Here is a 24,712-nt window from a genome sequence, read left to right as displayed (position 1 = left end):
GTAAGGAATGAGAAAACTACGTTATTTTTTTGCTAATTTAATTTTTATTGTTCCGTCTGTCTGCCTCCTCTGCCTGGTTTGAAGTAAGCAACTATTTTGACAGCTGCGCATGTTTGTCTTTATTTCGACGAGGTTCTTCTTCTTAAATTGATTACCTTAGGGCTTTTTATATGCGATGTATTATGTGCATTAGATAAATGATCGAATATTTGAATGAGTAAATGAGCTCAACCTGCATTTGTAGCTGCGTAAGTAAGAATATTGGCACCTACGCTATTGATCGCGGATTTAAATCTCAGTGCGAGATAAAGTTTGCTTTGGTCGTTTAGCTGTAGTTAATGATAAGTCAGTAAAAGCATCACACGATGACGATTGCACACATACCCACTAAGTTGTGACCGCCTGATGATGGTATCACAGGCATACGCGATATCACACCATTCCCTGGGTGGTTGGCTGAATTTAATAATAGCTAGAAAAAAAGTAGAAAGTAGTTTTAACTAATATTCTGTAGAAAGCTTTCATTTAAATTGTCTTACTCTAAGCAGTAACCTTTCATTGCAGCTAAAAACTATCATAGAAATATGAGAATTTTCAGATTATCTGATGAAATTTTCATCGATTTTTTATGTATCGAAAACATCGTAATTCCAAATTTACCTATTCAGACTTTCGATGACGAAAATGAGTGCTTACCCATCACATTTGTTTCCGAGTTTCAGTAAAACTCAATGATATATGTATTGGCGAAACGAACTTAAGCGTACTTTCTCTGGGTGATGAGTAACTGATAGCGAAGCACTTAAACTGATTCAGCCCAGACACGAAAACTGATTGGGCCGATATCCACTGAGATCTTGCCTAATATTGCCATTTTGTCTTGGCTCTCTGCAACAAAGTCTTTCTAGTTAAGATTTTCGTTACAAATGTTCTCTTAAACTTAATGTAGCCAGCACCCGTCACCCGTCACCTTTGAAGGCATAAAGTCTAATAAAAATATCTTTTAAATATTTCAAAAAGTTTTTAAAACATATTCTCATAAATTTCTATTGTTTATAATTACAATATTTAACCTTCTGTATGAATGCATTCTATAATCCGTTTAGATTAAATTTTCCATATTTTAATATTGCATTTTCAATATCAAGCGCGATATAGACAGATGCATTAATACGCAATATAAATATCTACAAGTATGAAACCGCAAATACATATATATATATATATATATATATATATGTATATAAAATTATGAAAAAATTATGCACATTCGTTTAGTTTCAGAGGGTATTAAGGCGACTAAATTTATACATATATGTAAAATAATATTTAGTGCGAATCTGCGATACCTACTCTCAACCGATGACTAAAGCGGTTATTTTGAAACAAAAAGAAAATATAGTAAGACATGTAAAAGAGTATATGTATATATGTGATTTTTCAAACGTTTGTAAAATAAAGAAAAAATTTAATGCATCGGAGATCCCATAAAGTATGTGTATATAAAGCACATTCGCTATAAACGTGAAAAAATCCGTACGGGTTTGACTGTTTGTTGAATTCGTCATTTAAACTTCGAAGCTTAGTTTTAAGTTTTCTTCGCTTTCACCTTTAATCGAAGCTTCTGCTAAATGTTGTCATCGTTAATGAGTTCGATACGTCTTCTTAGACAGTGTATAACTAGTACGGCAGGGTGTAGAATGAAATTGTAAATTCTTCACTTGAAAATACATATAATCTTTAAGATATGCATACAACTTAGTTTCTTGGAGGTTTGGATAGATGTACTTAAACGAAACAAACCCCCGTTTACGATAGACTTTACGCCTCCCACTTAATTAAAGGATAGCGCTGCTAAATCCTTACGATTGATAAAACTGAATGCGTTACAATATCCGAAGCACAAATTATTATGATGAAGCGCAGGCACACCATTAGCATCGACGATAAAGCTGAATATCAACACCAGCCCCATTCGGGGCGGTCAGCTGACTATGGTACATTATAGTTCGTGCCAGCCAAAGGTAAGCGTCACTAAGAACTGCTACTAACAACAACTGCTACTACAACTGATGCAGTTGAGACGATAAACGAATGCAATATACCAAAAGTCATGATATCGTGAGATGCGGCATGAAAAAATCCTTAGACAAGTTGCGCAGCTCTAAGCTCTAAGCGTCCTACCCTATCTGCTGTTATCAGCAGATATTATTCCTTCGGATTAGCACGGGCTTCAATACCTATTTTATTGTTTGCTTGAACACTGCTTCTGTTGCTTTTTCGTTCCTTTTCGTTTCGAAGATATTTCTTCGAAATGGAATTTGAAAATTGCCTGCGAAGTGTAAAATAAGTAAATAAATGAAATAAATGCATTTTCGATCACAAAAACACGAACTAATCTATACTCCCAGTAGATATTTAAGTTCTGTCACAATTGCATTTTTTTTTTTTTTTTTTTTGTGCTTTTCATACCCTACACCAACTGCAGCACTGAAATGGATCCATCGTTTATTATGCCAATCGACGCAGAGCGACTTTATGCATCGACGTTAGCTTGTGCGTATATCTGTCCATTTTGTGTTATTGCTTTGCGCCCACAGGTCGCAATTTTTCGGATATTTTGATTAAATTTGGCCTAAAAAACGAAACGAAATTAAAGATATTTCGGATCGAGGCAGTTTTTCGTTTGCTTCGCATATAACGTCTTGTTTTAAAAAGTCGTTAATATGAATAATGGTACAAAGTGGAGGGTAGTCAATGGTGGGTCGTGGCCCACTATATCCCTTCATTTATTTATTTTTTTTTTAATATAACCAATCATTCGGGAGATAATGTTATTTAGCGTTGTAGAAAGGTGACGGTTAGAAAGACGTTGAGGACAAAGAGAGTGATGGCGTGGCGTTGGCTACAGCATAGTGGGTGTGTGCTGTGGTTTTATCGACTAAGCATTCGCTATAGAGTTACGACCCAAATAGACTCTACCACTCTGAGATATGAAGTCACAACAACGTTTTACTTGGTAGCCGCAATTCTTACCTACTCGGCTATTTATGTCTATAATTGGAAATAATACCAATACCAATACTCTTCCCTTTTTATTATATTATTTTATTTTTTGTTTAATGTCTTAAATCTTAAAGTTCCCCTCAGTTAAGTCGATTTAACCGTTCACTTACGATCACCGAAAACAGAGAGCATACATACTTACACAAAACAGACTACATAGATGTATGCGGTCTCTAGTTTATACAATTGCCTAAAAGAGGCTGCCAACTTGTATAAAACTATGATTTGGGAGCTACGTGCGACAAATGTGTTTTTCCTCTTTACCTTACAATAGCACATTTTATACAAGAGCTTAAGCTAAACTAAACATTTTTCTTGTATTGGGATAGTTTTAGTTTTGTAACAATTTTCAATGAATGTTCAAAATAATAAATCGTATAAGTCATTCAGAATTTTATAAAGATTTTAGCCTTTCAATAGTCTTTTTCATTCCTAACGGGTTTAACGAACATTAACAAATAACGGAAATGGACAAACGCATAAAATGGGCCAAGCTAACCCGATCTGAGCAATATGTGCATTTTATAATCGGCAGTGTGGGCGATATATTCAAATTGCTTTCAATGAAACAGTGAAAAGTTTGTATTAAACTGGCGAGAAAGGAGCTTTGGTTGTATTCTTACTTAATGGATTGCATTAAGAGCGCTTTAGTTGTAGATGATTGTCATGATGGAAATAGAAATTTTCCATAAATTTATTTCTTATTAATCGTTTCAATTTCTTTTCTCATCTTTCTACAGTGAATATATTACATTGTATTACAAAATTAAAAAAAGAACAACAACGAAACAATATATTTCTCTAACGTTTAAAGATAATTTTTATGACACGTAAATTCCCCCTTGTCTATGTTAGCTTCTACATCTTCTCCACTGACAAACAGACATTTTGTGCTGAATGGGAACCCTTAGGCGTTATATAAAGTCTCATAAAGGCAAAAAAAAAAAAAAAAAGTTTTTATTTTTCTTTTTTGATATTTTAGATGCAAACTTAAATTTATTAATTTCATCACCGCACGGTACCTGAGTTGATCAAATTTCATAACGAAATCTATACTAAGCTGCGTAGAAGCTTAAAACTAAAATGTGATGTAAAAAAAGTTCATTAAAAATTTTTTACAAAAATTTTTCTCTCTGTTTTTCTTCTTTTCTTTTCTCTCTTTATAAGATAAGGGTATATATACATATACACATATATATATATATATATATATATAAATTATAATAAGTAAAGCGGGAATATGTATGTATGTACGTATGTATATAAGTATGTATAAACTTGTACGTTCATATATGTGTATATATGCGAAAGTATAATTCAGTTTAGGTAAATCAACATTGTGTGGATATATAATGTGTATATACGTATCTCACACATATAATATATAAGCCAGACAAAGTGGCTCTGGTACGCATGTGTAATCAACCCAACAAACACAGTTATATTTTAATGATCGCTTCAAGGATGACAGCATGATAGATTTAAGAGAAAATTTTAAATGATTTTTCAATATTTACTGACACATATTGTTAAACGCAGCAAGATTGCACCGAGGATGCAGCACTCTTTGCAACAGTGTTTATTTAGTTGTTCAACAAGTTCAACAAATAGCAACTAAAAGAATTCGCTTAGTTAGAGAAAAACCTAAGACCGCATTCTTTACCGAATAGTTTAACTAAGAAATCCAGTAAACCCGGACTTCAACCTCAGAAACCTCAACGAGGATCTTTAGCAATAGTTTGCACTATTGCTATTGACAGGAAATTTCTTGATTATTGAGGTGTTGACAAACTGAGAACAAGCGTAATTTAATAGCTTTTCGGCAACCAGAGATAGGCGACCGGACGAATGAATAGATAAACGAATTGGTGTAAATACGTGCGTGGCCAAACTGACCCACGCGCTCTGTCCTTGCTTTGCACTACAAATGAACCGGTCGAACTAGAATATCGTCATTCTTCAATGTTACGTATAGAATGAATTTTCATATCAATTAGTCAACATTCATAATTTTAGCCAAAAGTAAATAGGGCTTATTTACTTGCTTTTGGAAGTCTAAGGTTGTAAGTTCGACTTTTAGAATAACTTGTGGCCTAAACTGTGCCGTCATTTACAGAAATTTTCTTCTTGCTTTTTACGCATCGAAACATATGCTTGCGCGCTCTCATGTACTTAACAAAGCACTTAGCTCGTTATAGCAAATTCATATTTTTTATATCAATCTATTATATAAATTTTAATGTATGTTAACGAAACATGTGTACACAAATTGTATATACTGGCATAATAGAGTACTTGTCCCTTAATTGCAACAAGGTTGCAAAAGCAAGCTGTGCTAGAAGCATTGACTCGAACGAATTTATCCTATTTATTAAATCGGATTTCGGTTCGAGAAGAGAAGGAAAAAGAATTAATTAACTGCTCTCGTCATTTCGTAAAAAGAAAGTATATCAGTCAGTGTGCTTAGAAATTTCTGTTGTTATTATCTAACCGCATTATTATTCTTTACGAAGCAAACAAGCATAAATCTTTTGAGTGAATAGTACTGTGGATATAAATATTTTACATGGTCTTGGCAATTTTCATGTAAACTCGTTCTTCTCGATTGAAGATATAGTTTATATAACAAAAATGTTGAATGACTTAATCGAAGCTATTTATTATCGACCACTTTGAAACGATACGCATGAAAAAGTATATAAACATTACGTACTTTTAAATGATATAACATTAAAGACGCTTATAATAAAACTAGCTCGGCTCACTAAGGCGGAGTCGTCTCAACTCTTTCGCTCAAATTAAATAAACACTGCATGACACGTGAAACACGAAATGTGAAAAAAAAAAGAATCCCTTGCAATTTTCCATATGTTGGAAAACGCCTTTGCTCATTTCACTGAATCATGCATGAATAAATATAATATGCAATCAAAGTCTATAGGAATTTTTATTTATTTATTTTTTTTTTTGTTATTTATTCTCTTTGGTGTTACATTGAATAATTTTCTAGTCGCGTTCTCTTCGCCGGCGAACTAATTTTATTATCAGAACTTTTATGTACATATGCATTTACGTCCACACACACACTTTATAATCATTTGTTTAATTATATTAAAATTTTCAATCGTAACATTATCATTATCCCTGGCTTACTAAGCGATTTGTTCAGTGTAGTAGCAGTGCATCATTTGCGGTATGAGAAACTTTTCCGTAAATGCAATTGACAAAGGGATTTAGAGCAAAAAACAACGTATTTATTATGTTGGTCGACCTTGAAACTTTTTTTTTTTTTTTTTTTATATATAATTTTAAGCGTAACCAATATCGCATGACAAGCCGATTCAAAGAACGCCTAGGCATTTGAATGCCTAAATGATAGTTAGGCAAATTCAGTACACGAACAAAGGGTACGCGGTGGGATGCGTAAAGGAACCTTTGCTATAGAAAATAAACTTTTTCACTCTTTTCTCGATTTTTCCAATGTCAAACCTGCTGCTTTTCAATACAAAATTTTTGAAAATATAAAACATTTTCATAAAGTTTCACATTTACTCATAAAGTTCAATAAAAAGAATTCTTAAGTCAGCCTTCACAACAGTGGATAGAATAAACACATGAACAATTTTAGTATTACAGCAGAGTAATGAACTCTTCAAGTTAGGTGCATAAACATTTCATAAATTACTGATTTAAATATATATATATATATATATATATATGCGCTTAGTGTTTGATTGCATTTGCTTACTTTGCTTTGACTTGAAACGAAAAACTTGGAATTAAGTCAAGGGAAAGAGAAAGAAAATTATTACAGTCATATAAAGACGGCCATTAAATGCCCTGCATCCCCACGTTTAATACTCTCTAGTAATTTACTCTCACGATAAAACATCAAAGATTACACCTCATGTCCATAAAATGGTCCACTCTCTACGAGAGTCAAAGAGTGAATTGAGACGGTCACAATTTAACTGAATTCGTTTTCTTGCCATAGGTCTTATTGTCCTTCGCCTATTTGGGTCATAAAACACGTCATAAAACTTGACTTTCAGACGGTCAATAAGTCCGTATAAGTAGCCGCATGCGTAAGCATCGCAACTACTAAGTCGATGCTCGCGTTGCAGTAGACCATAGTTCGTCATAACTATAGTGAATGCGCAGTCGGCAAATACATAACCCTTACCGATCGCGCACATCCCCACTAAGCTACAATTATTTCTTATCTCCGTCTCTTTGTCGACTTCTTCCTAATCGTCGCCCTGTTACACGTACAGGGTGATTGGTTATATTAAAGGAGAAATAAAGGAATGGTGAAACTTTGGGCGGTTCATTTGACATGAACCTGACCGTACCTACTTCTGAGTAACAATGGATGTTCGCGACGGCCAACCACTATAACCACTACTAAGTTCACCAAACGACGCAGTACAACCTTCAAATTAACATTAGAAAGATATCATAGGCTGTGTAAACTTGTATGTCATATACTGAATCCATATTTTAGCATAAGAATGATGACGACATCGTGAATGCCGCTCAAAGTGGAAGAAAGACGATGAGTCAGAAGCCGATGACACTACAATAGTTAAATGGTTCTTGAACGGGAGTTCGATTTGCTGCCTCAGCCACAAACTTTAAAAAGGCTATTCGAGGAAATAGGACTTGGATCAAACGATTAGGTTATTAGGGAAATTGAAACATATTCTGTGGGCGTAACCACCAATTATTTTACAAAAAAGAGACTGAAATATTGGAGAACTCTTAGGTTGATGATATCGCTTTCAAAGGGGGCCACGTTGATGAATAAAACTAAATTTTGCAATAATGTGTAAAGTGAGTTTTTCTCCTAATTAGGTCGGAAACTTTTCAGCCAACCCTTGTATAGTAACTTATAGATTTTTTTATATTAATTTTTGCAGCAGTAACCGCGTTTGAATAGCAAAGCAATGAACGGGTCTACGGAGACGGTGAACTTAAACTTGAAAATCTTGAATAGCTCAAATGTGTATTATATTTAAGTTATGTGCGTGCATGTTAAATATGCTGCACGTCCTTCCGTCATCTATATATACTTTATTGGAACGGCGATGCCAAAATCGTCAAATCGTCTCACGTGATTTTGTTCCAATTTCAAAAAAAATATGAAAAATATAAAAAAATAAAAAAAAAACAATTTAAGATTTTATTTCTCTACCCGTTCTAAGTAAGCGTCCTTGGCATTTTTTCTCCAAACCTTTAAATAAAAGCAAGTAAAACCCTTAGGATTGCACTTAATATAGACGCTTCATTACATTATATAGCACGAAAAAAAAAGTTTAAAGTTAAAATTTTGTTTTTAAAATCTGTTGACTGTGTAAATTTTTACATTTCCCTAAAGACGTTAGTCTTGCCAGCATATATTAGTTTGGGGGAAAAGAAATCCATTATTTTTTCGTTAGATGACTGCACTGATAAAATATCTCGTAAAGTATCGATCAAACAATTTCAGATTTATGCTCGTTGGAAAGGTGACATTTCGCAGTAAAAAAAATTCTTTTGCTGTTTTTTGTTTGGTGCATTCAGTTGTGAGTTACAGCGTGTTAAAAATGGAAGTGAACAAAGAGAAAATTCGGTACATTTTACAGTTTTTCTTTGAGAAAGGCGAAAATGCAAGCCAGGCGGCTAAAATTGTGAATGGTGTTTATGGTTCCGATACTGTAACAGCCAATTATGTGCAATTTTGGTTTCCTAGATTCCGTTCGGGAATTTTTGATGTTAAAGATGCACCTCGCACAGGTAGGCCGGCCGTCGAAAATGCCGATAAAATCGGAGAAATGATCGAAGTTGACCGGCATGTTAGCAGTCGTAACATCGCCCAGGAGCTAAAAATCGACCATAAAACAGTTTTAAACCATTTACACAAAGCTGGATTCAAAAAGAAGCTCGATGTTTGGGTGCCACACCAATTAACAGAAAAAAACATGATGGATCGAATTTCCATCTGCGCAGCCTTGGCCAAACGGAATGAGATAGACCCATTTCTTAAACGGATGGTGACTGGAGATGAGAAATGGATCACATACGATAACCCGGTGCGAAAACGATCGTGGTCAAAGAGCGGTGAAGCACCTCAAACGGCCAGGAACGTTTTGCTATGCATTTGGTGGGACTGGAAGGGGATTATTTATTATGAGTTGCTTCCATATGGCCAAACGCTAAATTCTGATCTCTACTGTCAACAACTGGACCGTTTGAAGATAGCGACTGACCAGAAACGGCCAGAATTGGTCAACAGGAGAGGTGTCGTATTCCACCAGGACAACGCTAGGCCACACACATCTACTGTGATTCGGCAGAAACTTCGGCAACTTGGTTGGGAAGTTTTAATGCATCCGCCATACAGTCCGGACTTGGCACCAAACGATTATCATCTTTTTCTTGCATTGCAAATTTTTGCTTTAATGATAAAAAATTGGAATCTAGGGAGGATTGTGAAAATCGACTACTGGAGTTTTTTGCAAATAGAGACCAGGACTTCTATGAGAGAGGCATTTTGAAGTTACCTTTAAAATGGCAACAAATCATACAACAAAACGGTGCATATTTGACCCAAATCGGACAATCCGAAGCATGTTAAATAAAGTCCTGAAGTTCATATAAAAATAATGGATTTCTTTTTCCCCAAACTATCATAATATATATATATATATGTATGTATGCATGTATTTGTGTATAGGCAGGTAAACTAATAACTAAGCACACTTGTATGTGCTTGCATATCTTTGCACATACGAATCTCTAGTAAACTTATGTCACAAGTTTTTCTACACACTTGAGTGCATGCTTTACTTTGCTTAGAAACATCACTTTTTACTCTATATGTACATATAATGAAATGTAAATATTTATGCAAAACGGTTAACTTAGAACGGTACTTAAATTGCTTTAAGATTTAAGCCGTAAATAACTGACAATTCCCGTAAATTATCTCAAGAAATTTTGTTAAAGAAAAAAAGATTTTTTTTATATTATTTAAGAATTTTTATTATTTATTTCTTTTTTTGTTTCTTTGGATAACAAAGTACGCATATACCATCTGATATCAATCAAAATGGTTAGTCAATGAACCGCAATCGTTGGTGGATACAAAACAAAAATAGCAAATAAACGATAACGAATTTGCAATAATAGGCAAAGAAAGTTATTCAATAATAAATCACTTAAATAGTTTGCTACAAAATTGATTGTAAGAAAACTTTCATTCGCGATGATAAAGATACATGATATGACAAATTAGAATGACCTTAGAATGTTTCAGAAGCATTGCCCAATATCTTGTAGGTTTTCAGTTAATCAAGGCACTATCGATATGCAAGCAATGATATCAATCATTGTACCATTAATCTTATCCAGATGTAGGTAAATCGCTGTTAAGCATTAAGCAGTATGCTGACAATTTCAGAATTCGTCCCCGCAGGTTGCAGGCGCCTTTAAGTTAACCATAGATTGAATTCTGACCTCCGTCACGCTATAATGCGACCGTCAAAGAAAAATAGTATCAGAAACTGATAAGAAACTGATACATGCAAAAATGTCTCACTTATGACTTCTAGCTATCGGCTTGGGATAGCTTGGCTAACTAAGAAGCGCTAACTTTGAATAATAAATCAGAAATTGAAATGTAGCTAACCTAACATAATAGAGAGACATTATAATTCGAATAAAGTCAACTTATGCGGTTTAATTTAACCTCAGTGCTAGATAGAATTCTGAAAAAGATCCTTTGAACCTGATACCGAGGATATTTTTATACGTATATATTAGGCAATCTATGGCGTGATGCGATCAAGTTTTTGAAGCTCTTAATATAGCTTGTGAGTGTCTACGCAAGTGCAGAAGCTATCAAATATAAGTATAAGTGAGTTTGTCGCGTTGTCGGACTGAATGGTTCAAATTTACTTACTTATCTAAGTTAATCAACCACTGCTCTCTGCCTATACTTTTATCAAGTTATACCCTAATGTAAATTTAAACTATTCTTAGTAGTATAGAGCTTCAATTAGAATCACAAATTTGCACAAGTACAAAGTGCATATAGGAAGTTGGTGGAGTCCTCATAATGCAGTAAATGATATATTTTGCATTTCACATAAAGAACAAGGTATATATATATATATTAAATTCAGACAAGTAATTAACTACCATACGAATGTGAATGTAAGAGATAAACAACACCCTCTCAGAAATTCACATTTATGAGTAATTGTTTATTTAAAGATACAAACTGCAAACATAGGCAATGAAATTATATCATCAAGCTGAAAACAAGTTTAAAAACCATATGAGGTGTCATTGTAGAAGAGTGAAGGCAGTTAATAAATATTTCATGGGTTAGATTTCAGTGTTTCTTTAAAAGTATTTCAACTCTCTGTCTCTGCTCAACGGTGTTATGATACATATATATTTATAAGAGATGAAATGCAATTTATATAAATTAAACCATTGTCGTCTCCGCTCTAAACTCATATAAATGTATAATAAAATCAATTAAAAATGTTTTAATCTTGCGATATATATGTTGGGTAACCCTCGCCATAAACAAGCGTATTGTCACGTGTAGACTTGTCTGTTGACCTTTTGAGAATTGTCTGTTAATTAATCCTATTATGCAATATATACAAAAATATATACATTTATGCTAAAGTTCGGATGGACATCTGTTGAAAGTTATAAGCGGACGAACAAAATTTGCAATCGTAGTCGAGCTATAGCATTGCGGTATACGAAATTGATCTGAAAAATTTGCATTGGATAGGCGAGATGTTTTAACATAGCTCTGACACTCCAGCCCGGATTCTCGCGGATCAACTTAAAATCAATAACCGTGGAAGTCAGAACGTCATCATTTAAATACACTTTAACCAAAAAAAAAGAGTTCAATAAAATATTTTATAAATTTTCTACCGATTTCTTTGCTTTCTTGCTGCCATGCATTTCAGATTTTTTCAGGGAAATTAGCGATTTTGGCTCAAGTACAACAGGAGCCTTTTTAGCAATGAGAGCAACGCTAAACTTATGGCAACCATTGGCGAGCTAGTTTGTACTCCCAATCCAAAGTAGACTAAGACTGAAAGGTCATCCACGCTCGTAATCCCTTCCTCGACAACTTTAAGGACTTCTTAAAACTTCTGTTTCGAGGCCAAGTGCAAGTCCACATGGAACCACTACATCGATCACGCATCCTTACCTAGCTTCGGAACAGTGTGCCCTACACCACAAAGCGTGCTCCATGTCCAGCACTAGGCTCATTTACAAGACGAAGTTTATAATATGTTTATGGCAGTCGTCAAACATCACAAATGCTAACCAAATTCAGGGCCTAATCGACCCAAATGTCGGCAAGCAAGCTGCAAACTATACAGAACGTGAACAGCTGCACAACAGCTTGACTTATTCTGCAGAACGCCTTCAACGATTAAAAGAGCAGGAAGGCTTTTAGAAATGCATCGATTGCGACACGCCAATCATTATCGCTTCGAAAAGGGCCAACTGTTAGCAGATGAAAAACCCCCAAGGAGTAGAATGAAATGAGTGGGCTGTAACTTCTGCATCCAATGATGTGTAACTGTGGGCTGCCAACAACAGTGGCCTAAAGAATGCCGAAACAGAACTTTCAACCAAGAATTGGACCAATTTGATTGCTTAGGCGCATGGTTCCTAAATATCAAATCAAGTTGCCCATAGATATTGAAAGCATAACTCAAAAACTTAAGCTAATATTAATTATGTCCACTGCCCAAGGATGGTGGTATATTTATTCATTCTATTGAAAAGTTTTCTACATCCTCAGGGAAGCTTCGGAGACGTTATTAACACACTTAATTCGCATCTATTGTGTAAAAAGAGAATTAGCTGTACTGTTTCTCCGATATGTACATTTGGCGGTACATTTATCTTCTATTCGGATATTTATGGCGGACAGCGTGGACGAGTTGAACTATAAATTTAAAAGAATACGCGGGCGATGCATGCAGTAGCTTTACGCCTTCGGTTTTTCATTCGGTACATCGCAGCTACACATTTTCGTGGTCAGCGACAAACTTTGAATAGTTTGCAAGAATATTGGAAATTCTTCTACTCAGAAGCTAAAGAGTTAGTCATTTTGCTCATTTCTCATAAAAATGTCTTCGTTTATTCTTTGGATGATCCTATAATACCTGTGTAAAAATCAAAAATATCAAGTTCACGCCTACTCAATACTATTGTATATCGGAATTGTATTATTTTTTTTTGCGAGTCTTTTGTTTAACGTAAAGATGATGGGTATAAAGGATTCAGCTATAGCCACAAGAGTGTGATTTTCTTACACGTATTTTTTGTTGTCCCGAAAAATTACAATAAACTGACTTAATGAGCTAACAACAAAATATTTTAGTGTGTTTTTCAAATTCCCACCAAAGCAAATACATACATATGAATTTCTTGCTCACTTTTTATTCAAGTAATTCTCGGAAATATTTTCGAAATTGCCTGCAAACCGTAGAAATCAGAAATATTTCAGTTTTAAATTTCATGTTTAAAATGTAGTAAAATCATGTTCGCAATTGTGAACTTAAGCGTAATTCGACGTCTGAACATGTAAATCAAGATGTCATTCAATATGCTAATTGTGCCTTTTTAAATTTTTATTTATTAATTTTTATTTATATTTCTCATTATTTAATTTTGTTGCTTTATTTTCGATATAATATAAAATCATTTTTGAAATTCTTTCAAAGCTAATGAGCTTAACGAAAACGTACGCGAAACCTAAATGGATATTGTGACCAAACTGAAAGATCTGGAGCTGATAATATATTGGCCAATCGAAGAGTTACTACTATTCATTTATAGTAAAGCTATGTTATTTGGATTCGTTCATTTTCGCCCCGGATCTATAAAGACTTGAGTCACATCTTTCTTACTCATTTTTTTGTTACCGCCTGACAACAGAAATCAGAGGGTCACAAAATACTAGGAAAGTCATTAGGAATGACCCAAAATCACCGGAGCCCAATTCCAATAGCGTCAGTTTTAGAACCTTTACAACTTGATCATGCACTTTGCGTTCGTTTGAATTAACTCAAAAAGACGATGTGAGCGTCGGTAGGTGTAATGCCTTTACCAGCTAAGTATCCTCGATAAGTCCGGCAAAAGTAAACGGTACCGCGGTGAGATTTGAATCAACGAACACATACTTGGTAATCGCGATTCTTACATACTTGGCTACTCATGAGGACTCAACCGTACATATTGGTGCTTAGCTCGCAAAATGTTCGATTTTGTATATCCACTTTTAAAACTTTCTCTCTCTCTCTCTCTCTATCTCTCTCTCTCTTTCTTTCTTTTTTTCTTTCTTCTTTTATTTGTTTCTTTCTCATTTAAAAAAAAAAATGCTTATCGATGCCAAAGTAAAAGCTGTCGCGACATTTTTATGATCTTGAACGCTGCAGTCGAAATATTCTAATCTAAGTAAGCCTTCGCATGCTCTTCTGTGTTTATTGACCGTACATTTATATTTTACAAAATTTAATTTTTTTTTTTTAATTTTTCTAAAATGCGTGATATTTTTTTTTTTTGTATTTATTTATTGTTCTTTTTAATTTGTACATTGAATGAAAATCTATGTTATGAATATTTTTCATTACTATTCTTGTTTATTTTTATAACAGCGCAATGTCAATATAATTTATTAACACTTTCGTATCTGTTGATAAAATTGAAATAATAAATAAATAAAATTTTACAAAGCTTCTTAATGTACGAACGAATTAAAGTGCGTTACGAAGAAATTTGTATTCAGAGTCATGCAAAAAATATTCATTAAAAATTTTTAAAATTATTTGCTAATCTTTCTTATGTGCTCATTATTCAAAGAATAAATAAAAGTTATGCTGATTCATTCCAATATGCATTTTGCCGCACGTAAATATATATATACATATATTACCATTTACGACAAATTTCCTTGACGACGTATTCCTGACCAGGCGCACCATCTCTCTACTTGCCATTTAATACTCTTTGAGGTCATGAGAATGGAAATATAGACTTAAAATTTTATACAAAGATTCGCTTTTATAATAGGACAACATCAGTTCAAATAACATTCAACACCTCTTTTGTGCAATATTGACAACTTTCCAGATTTAAGTACGATATGTATTATATGAGAGATATGCAATTATTCTAATGAAATGATTGCATACCTACACAACCTCATATTAGCTCATAGGAATCCGTATATAAGTAAGTAATTTACGAAATAATAAGAACGTGTGGGTTGAATGACGAGGAAAATGTTCTCATTTATTATATTATAAATGGTACTGATAAACATTTATACCACTGTCATAATTATTATTTTTTTTCATAGCGTAGGTTGTAGGTTATATTATATTATTAGTATTTTTTTAATTTTTTTTTTTTTTTTTTTTGACAATTGTGGTGCATGTTTTCAATGTTACACAGACGAATTGATGGACCTTTATGGAATTTTACGCTGGATCACGAATGTGCATATGTAATGACCGTAAATTGTTCTTTCAAATGTTCGACGAATGACGATCGAATCTAGCACACAAGTCTCCTTCGGCAATGATTACACAAAAGTCACATAAAAGAGTGCAATTGTTCTGTACACCTTAGAGATTTAGCAAAAATCCGAACTCGACTAACCTAGTATACTATTTTACAGTTGTCTTCTTCTTCCTCTTTATAAAATGCAAATGCAATTTTCACAGTCATTTCAAATTTTCAGTAATATAGTAGCACGGTAGACCGCCTCATAAGAGGGCGGAAAAATTCCAACGCAAAAAAATTTAGGAAATTTAATTTACTCCCTAAAAAAATTTTATTAGTTGGTAGTTTCCGTCATAAAAAGCTAGAAAATAGATTTTATTTCCATACAATTGGACTTGCTTTTCAAGCTGACCCCCAGTATATGTTGTCATCAAAAAAAATGGACCGATGTGGTCCAAATTTGGTCTACATTTTTATGCCAAATTGAAAAAATTTCCATCACATATCATTACCACTTAAGTCTTTTTGGGCATATAAAGTTTTACATTTCTTGAGAATGTGTACATGCGGCTTTATTCAAAAATAAACCTAGGTAGTCAAAGTTTGCTAAAGTTGATTTTATTTTTCAACCTACTATTTTAAACCAATTTTCACTGTGAAACATTGAAAATTACACTTTTTTATAAAGAATCGGTTTTCGTAAGAACGGTTGCAAGAGCGGATCCAAAAAATCATTCCAATCAAATCAAATTTTTCATATCAAATTAAAATGTCGAAGACAATTTACTCAGTCGCTTTCGTCGAGATATTTTTGAGAATCGCAACTTGTTCCATATAAGCGCTTTTAAAAATAAGGCGCTATATGGGTAGTGATCAAAAAAGTGGTCCGATCCCAACTATTTCTAATAGCGTTCGTCCTTGAGCCAAAGCACATTCGTAAACCAAATTTCATCAAAATATTCCAAAGGTTGCGACCTGTAAGTTGAACATAAGAGTAAACCGACAGACATGAGAAGGACAGAGAATCGTAAAATCATTGTCTAAGTTAATCGCTATAGCAAAACGTGGTTTTTCACAAGCAGTGTAGCGTATAAAAACGAGACGGAAAATATTTATTATCCCTTTATGCTCGAAAGTTGAAATAAGGTATTCCGGTAGTTTCAACATTAACAGAGAGAGAGAGTGAGAGAGAGGGTGTGTGTGTGTGCGAGAGAGAGGGAGAGTGAGTGAGTGAGAGAGAGAGAGACAGAGAGAGAGAGAGAGAGAGAGAGAAGAAAGAAGCTTTTTGCAAAAAGCTAAATACGAATTTTTCGTGCTTGCGGCTTATTTTCCAGACACCACCCATTCTGACTACCACTAGTTCAGGTCGTTGCAATCGTATTTAACAGATCAGCGGCTCGGAAGAATTAACGAAGTACAAAAACGGCTCGATGGTTACTTTGCCTCGAAACCACCCACTTTCTATCGTGGGGACACCCATAAGCTACCAGATAAGTGTCACAAGAACATACTCAATGATCTTGAATATTTCGTTTATCATTAACGAGCGCACTAGTAAAACTTTTGCTTGAACTTCAACAATCACCTAAAAAGGGCTAAGGCTTTCCTTATAATTACAAAAACAAGAAAAAAAAAATACATATATATATTATTATGTGTTATTATTGTACCCGCCCATGCCCATGCATACTCTAGTTTCGTCGCCTTCTTTGATCCGCAGCATCATACTGCATCCAACATTATAAAGTATTTGCCAAACATTTCGTGTCCGATTCTGCACATGGCCTCGTATTTACATAGGATGTGATTCGACGTTTCACTCGTCCCTTGCCAGAATCTGTTCGAATCGATATGGAAAATACTATTTACAAGTAAGAAATGTCCTGACATGGTATTTACTCAAAATAGTTAGTCTTGTGAAGTTAGATAAAAATCTGAGTGAAACGTTATGCGAACTAGGCACGCATGTCGCACATACTAATAGTATGTCGTGGGTGAATGGATGTATGCCTGATATCTGGAGCTCATCGTAAAACTGCTCCCGACTACTATTTAGATCCAGAAATATTTCAAGCATCTTTGCGATGTACGATATATATAATAACATATATGAATGCTTAAAAAGCCAAGTACAGCAACCGGGGAATTTGTCTTTTTATATATCATATATGGAATTGTTTATTTATACGTAAAATTTTATTCATTTTCAGCTCGTGAACATTTCTCAGGTGAATATTATGAAAGTATTTTTTTTTTTTTTTTTTTTGCTTTAAGTAATAATAAAAGTGTTAATTGATATATTAAATGTGTGATGAGATGTATATCTCTATGTGTAAAAGTGTCTATTTTATTAATTTGTATTTAAAGTATCGTGCACTTCACACATTTATGGCATATAGTGTGAAATTAAATTTTTTCTTTCGTTCTTTTTTTCCTTTTTTCTGGTGTTGCATATTTACACTTGCGTTTTTTAAAGGGTATATTTAGCTGGGCGTATCATTCAATGCATTCAATGCATTTTAAAAATTTGTTGTCGAAGCGTTTATTGAACGCTCCGCTGAACGCTGATATGGCGGCGATTTTTGATTCTCCCGCTTAAAAATCTTCTATTACCGCTACTCATCATTGTAGCGAATCTCTAAGCCATTATTGCTTCAATTTTTTTTTTTTTTTTTTTTTAATTTATCAATGAAATCATATCGCATATAGGATGGTTCATATGACGGCGAATTTGATTTGTTAAAACCAAAAATTAGCATATACTGTGTATTTAAAATATCAACAAACACATATACCATCTACCAATAAATAAAAAAATTTATTTGTAAGAACAGGTCTACGTATATGTATACCATTGTAATGGTGTCGATTAAACCCTTTCGGCTATTTTAATTGGCTTATTTGATTTGACTTCAATTTAAATAAATGATTGGCCGGCAAGTCACGCTATTACTTTGGCATGTGTGAGTTCATATCATATGCTCTCATACAACAAAAGATAATAAATATTTAAATGCTCTTAATACGAAGCAAAGTAATTGAGCTGTGTTCACACTCTGCTTTGTAAAATCGTGACTACATAGTGACTATACCTATTCTTTAGAGGTCGCTTGAGCTCTGCCTCCTCAAATCACGCAAGTTTTCGTACGATTGCCAGGACCAGAACACTCATTGACGATTGACTTTATTAAATTATTATTATTATTATTATTATTATTGATGTCTCTGTCACACGAGGGCGCCTAAGTACCTTTCACATATATGATGATAGGTGGGAGAAAACGTTAACAGCGGGTCTCGGGACGGGTAGCTGTTCGAATCGCGCAACACTAACCGTCTCTGCGAAGCTATACCACATAACGCGCATGAAAGATAGCAGTCCATAGAGAATTGAAAACGAGAAAAAAGAAAGTTTTAACATTTCTTAATTCAATCGTAGATAATTACGCCTAATTCTCTTTCTCCATATTAAAAAAGACATAAGATGGCTAACTAGAAAAGTAGTAGATTGGTTGCACAACTAAAAAAGCAACTGAAAAGTGCAAAAACCAATATCAAAAAAAATTCCTGTTAGAATTCGTTTATCAATTTGTTTCTAATTCTAATTGATTAAACATATTATAAAAAAAAAAAAAATTATATTTTGAAAGACGAACGAAATTCGGTGAAACATATATTAAATCCTGGCTCTATGCATAATTCGGGATATTCTGCTCCCATACGCATATAATGCACGCAATCTAATTGAATTGTGAAAAATGTAATGCGAAGTGCCAATCCAAACTTGTGAGAAGTGAGAATGCAAAAAATTCATAGAAACTTTAAAGAATATATTCATCAGAAAAATTCATTCAGGAGATACGCAAAAAATTATCATAGAATAGAATATTGAAAATCGCGTTAAAATAAAACAATTCGTGTAAAAAGAGATTTTTTTCCCTTTAAACTATTGTATAAAAAGAAAGTTAGGTCTGCACGGTCCAAAATTTTTAAAATGTTCAAATTTTTGCGCAAAAAAAACAATTTTTTATTTCTTTTGAAATACAGAGATATTCTCTGCCTGCATAATACTGGCGGAGGAGTGGTCTTCGACCAATTTGACTCATTTTCAATACCAGCTTGCATGCAAGGACTTTTAACGTTTTTGCGATATTTGAAGTTGATAATTTCATTTTTTCGGCCCGAAGGATGTTTACAACCGATGTTTACGCAGACAGTCAGACGGACATGATTAAATCGATTCGGAATTTGACGCTGATCATGGATACATATATGTGGGGTTTAGAAAGCTCTCTCCTGAGCGTTGCAAACGTTTTAACGTAATGCATGTACCTCTCTCATCCTCCAGTGATGGGTATTGAAGCTGATATTGAAAATGAGCCAAATTGATTGAAGAACATGGCTGCGATATTACGCGAACAGAGAACATGTCTTTATCAAATATACATTATTTGCATTTTGTTAACAGTTTCTTGGTTCCTAATTCATACCAGGTCTTTGACTAACATAACACTTAAAGCTAACTTAGCGAAGAAACTTTATTCGATCACGTCTTCATCTGTAATTAACATATTAAATGATCGGACACAAATTGGAAAAGAAAGCTTAAATTTGCAAACATGTTGTTGCATTTCTTTTGCCAATATAAATAAATTCATAAGGTCGTCCCCGTTTCGTACCTTTAAAATGTTGAATTTCCCTTATAAATTCATTTTATTTGCTTCTCAGATATTGTCCAAGTGTGAATAGTTAGTTAATAATATTCATGAACGGCCCTAGCACTGCTACAATTTTCGCGTTAACTTAACCGTTGTTTCACTTTAACTGATATGCAAGTGCATAAAAACTGATAAGAAGATTATAATGACATTAGCAAATATTAAATTAATAAACAATTTTTCTAAAAAAAAATTTTTTTTTTTTTATACGAAGGTTACAAACAAAATAAAAATAAATATATATTCTATCTAAGTCATTATCACTATAAATTAACATTTCATCGTATGATTGAATGCATTTCTAACCAGTTACTGTTGCGGTTTTAATTAATAGTTTCCCTTGCATTTGTTTATTTGTCAAGTTATGCTAAAATGCAGTTTTTTCATTAATCTTATAATACATATATGTCGTCGTGCGTAGCAAAGATAAAATTTTTTTTTTTTTTAGTCTATAATTTCTTAAAATGAGGAAAGGTCAATAAGAAATATTCTATTGTAAATATATATACATATATATATATATATATATATATATATACATTTGTCATTTTTATAACCTACACCACTTATGGTATGATACAAACGTATATTAAGTTTGTGTGGTTATATGCAACACCCCCCGTAGAAAAAAACAAACTTAAGGGAATTTGTTGGTTGTTGCGTAATTTAAAGCAAGTCTCAAAAGTACCGAACTAAAGAATCGTTTTTTCTGTTTCGTAAGAAATATTAGCTGTCGGTCTCTCTCTCTCTCTATATATATATATATATATACACATGTATATAAAGGAAAATGTAGAATCCAGTCCGCAAGATTCGTCCTAATATCTTTCTATTAAAAACGTGGAGACGGTTATGAGATCAAAGTTAATTTGGGGGAAGGCGAGGGCAGGTTCACTGCCATATTTAAATAAATGAACCCGTCAACTTATTATTATTATTATTATTATAATTTTAGACTAATGAAATAAATTCTTAGACTAAAAAAAAGACATTGAGCACTAGCAACACACGCTATCGGGTCTAATTTTAATAAATGGATATTAGATAATGAGCTTAGTAGTATTAAAAAAGTAATATATTAAATTGATATTCTCTTCTGAAGCTGATTGTAGAATGTCCAAAGGGCTAATCGTTCCAAATGCAATACTTCTAGCCAAGTAAAAGTTAAGGCAGTCGCAGAGAATGTGCTTTATAGTAAGAGTTTGTCCACAACAGCAGATTGGGGGAGAAGACTTCTTCAAGATCCATTGGTGAATTGCAATTGTATGACCAAGGCGAATTCTCGAAAATATTTGGATCTTCATTTTCTCAACATTAGTTGGATATAAAGGTGGAGTTAATTGAGGGTTAATGGAAGAGTAGTGCTGATGATGGTATTGTAAATTTTCTTGTGCAACCCGTCAACTTAATAATTGGCATTTAAAGCAATTATGTATAAGACTTATATTTACTTCTTTGACATTTGAATGGGTAAGCGAATAATTACTAGAGTGGCCAGCACTTCATTTATTGCGGAGCATTGGCCGATATAATCATGTTACATGAGCAGGATTTAAGATGAATTATATGCCTACGCATAGATATCGTATACCTAGATAGATATTTATATAGGTTGCTATAAAACTGTTGATACTAATAAATGAATCAAGTTTTTTTTTAATTGCTTAATACTTTGTGAATATGGATAGGGGTATACTAGCTGCACATTCGCATTGCTAACTGAGTGAAATCCGTTGACATGCGACGCACGAAATTTGAAATACAATTATCCTATTTTGCCATTTCGCTATATGTCAAGACTTGAAGAAGAAATTGAAAACATCATCATTTAAATGTCGAGTCGATTTTTATCGTTTACCGGTTACTTTGATGTTGGTATTGTCAAAGGTGGAGATCAAATTTGGTAAAGTTTTATCGCCGCATTATTATTTTGTTCAAACGCAAGGGGAATATTAAAGTATGCGCAATTTATGCCGAAATTCACTCACACTTGTAGAGAAGCATTCTCAAGAGAAAGCCGGAAAATCGAAAGCATTTCAATTATAATCTTTGCACTGAAATATGTAAAATATTTTAAATCATTTAGCTTTTCTTAAAATCATAACTATTTTCGTAATAGTAGACGTAACTACTTATAGTTATATAAAAACTATTCTTACATTAATATATAGAGGATATATATTTGCAATCAGCTTCATATCATTATTGTCGAATCAATATCACGGATGTACATTAGATTTTCCATATCCATTCTAGATGGTATAAAAAGCCTCGATTCGAGATTTTGTAGTGCATATGTTTGAAAAACGTGAAATATTTAATCGACTTGGCCACTTTTATCTGTCTGTTATTCAAACTACTGTGGACGTAAATTGAAGCTAGAGAACTTAAAACATGAGTTTTGTAAATTGACTTGCTGGCCGAAAATTAGATTTAAAAACAGACATAATCTGTGAACAAGCATTTTCGCAATAGAAGCAAGTAGAAAGCCTTAATTTGGAATTTGTATAGCTGGTATTACTTAACATATACATATGCGTATACTGTCCCAGTTTGTTAAAGTTTAATGAGAAAGATCCTCTTCATTTGCCATCTGACATGTCGAGCATTTATTCCGCACAGAATGTTTACTCTTGATTTGGATGAGTCACCGAGTAGGTGAGGATCGCAACTCAAGCAAGTCAGTGTTGGAGGATTCAAAACCTTGATGCTCCATACTTGATCTCTCAGAGCTAAAGTGAAAGTTGTCCAGTTCCTCTAAGTTTTTCTGCTTTTCCCCACTTCTTGGGTACACAATCCCTTCTAAATGAATGATCATATTAAATGAAAAAGGAGACAAAGAGAAACACAAAAAAACAAAAGTCATTCCATTGCTAACATTTATCGAGCATGTATTTAGCTCCTGGAGTCAACGCTTTTCTAGCTTGTGTGTGTTTGTATGCTTTATCAAAGACGCGAAAAAGCGGAACGGAAGACCCGAAATACTGCCTTATATGCGTTGATATATATGCGATTTAAGCCAGGGATGGGTAACTTTTTTAATCGACGGGCCAATTTTAATTGTTATATAACGACAGGAGTCAAAACAAGATGAAATTATGTGCTATATGCGAGCAAATAGAATTATTTGAAATTTTTAATGGGACGATGATCACCCATGCCTGATCTACACCGAGATCGGTGTACGGCTTTCTGCGTGCATGTTTTAAATGACAGAAGAGTAATTAAGCATTGAACATTGAAATATTTACACTATTCCTGGATGAAACCGATGCAACCAAACGTTAAGCGATTGATGAGAAAAAAGTATTGCAACTTAATTAAGAAACAATAAGCATTTTTCAATAACTTAGTGAATGGATAGAGTATCTGTTTCTATATGAAATCAATTATTCATTTTCGTATTTTTTTTTTTATTATTTTTTCATTTCTATTTTATTAATTTATTTTCAGTTGCTGAACAAAGTATAATGCCGGTCAGTGTAAATGAAATAAAAATCAAAATGCATTTCTATTTGATTAAACACAATAAAAATTTTAATAATCAAATAAAGCGAACTATATCATCAAACTTTGTTTACAAAATACAATAAATACTTCAAAGTAAACAGGATGGAATGATTAAATGGAAGAGTTAACACAAAAACTTAAGTTCCTGTTTCTATCATCGAATGTTATTTCAAAGTTTGATTCGATTCAAAAATAACATAAAAATAAGAAATACATGAGAAAAAACGTTTTCTCTTATATGCTAATGAAATAAAATTATATAAGAGAAATACGAAAAATGTCTGAGGTATGTATACAAAACTAATTATATTACGTTAATAAACTTTCTATTATCGGTTTAAAAATAAGTTGTGTGTGTACGCTGAAATATTTTTAAAGTATATTGAAAATTTAAAAAAAAACAAAAAAAACCATGCATTTAAGACAAAAATTTCACATATGTAAAGAAGCTGAGCGCACAACATTGATTTGCATGTAACCGAACGGTATCATTATTAATATAGTCGCCGGAGAGAAAAACTAATGCATCTAACACCACTGTTGCCATATAGGTGCGCGTATAAATGTCATTTCAAAATTTTTTTTTTTGGCTGTTCGCTAGTTCCAATGCGGCTTAGGCTCGATACTTGTTGAACGTAAGGAAAAATTCGTTTCACTGCTTGCTAGGTTTAGGACAGACAAATATTACTTTTCGCTAGGTGAACGGAAGAATCGGTTCGCTCTTCGCTAAGACTGACTATGGCTAGGGAAAGAGTATATTAACTATTCAAGCCAAGCCTGCAACAAATTAATTTCGCTGCTCACTAAACCTAAGAAAATTTAGTTTTCCCCATTCGCCAAATTTTAAGAAGAATAAGTTTAGTTGCTCACTCAGTTGA

At 33.4% G+C, this 24,712-nt stretch overlaps 1 long non-coding RNA gene across 1 annotated transcript in view; it reads left to right on the top strand.

Annotated features, from left to right (window-relative positions):
- The window catches only part of LOC119644417, a 35,025-nt gene extending 10,781 nt beyond the window's left edge, over positions 1 to 24,244 (top strand). Inside the window, exon 2 of the long non-coding RNA XR_005248515.1 lies at positions 23,778 to 24,244. This is a non-coding gene — a long non-coding RNA (uncharacterized LOC119644417). The remainder of the gene's footprint in view (positions 1 to 23,777) is intronic.
- Positions 24,245 to 24,712: the final 468 nt, after the last annotated feature.

Source organism: Glossina fuscipes, unplaced genomic scaffold (genome assembly GCF_014805625.2).
Source record: "Glossina fuscipes isolate IAEA_lab_2018 unplaced genomic scaffold, Yale_Gfus_2 116701, whole genome shotgun sequence".
In the NCBI taxonomy this organism is placed as follows: Eukaryota; Metazoa; Arthropoda; class Insecta; order Diptera; family Glossinidae; genus Glossina; species Glossina fuscipes.
This window is presented reverse-complemented; position numbering and strand designations above follow the sequence as displayed.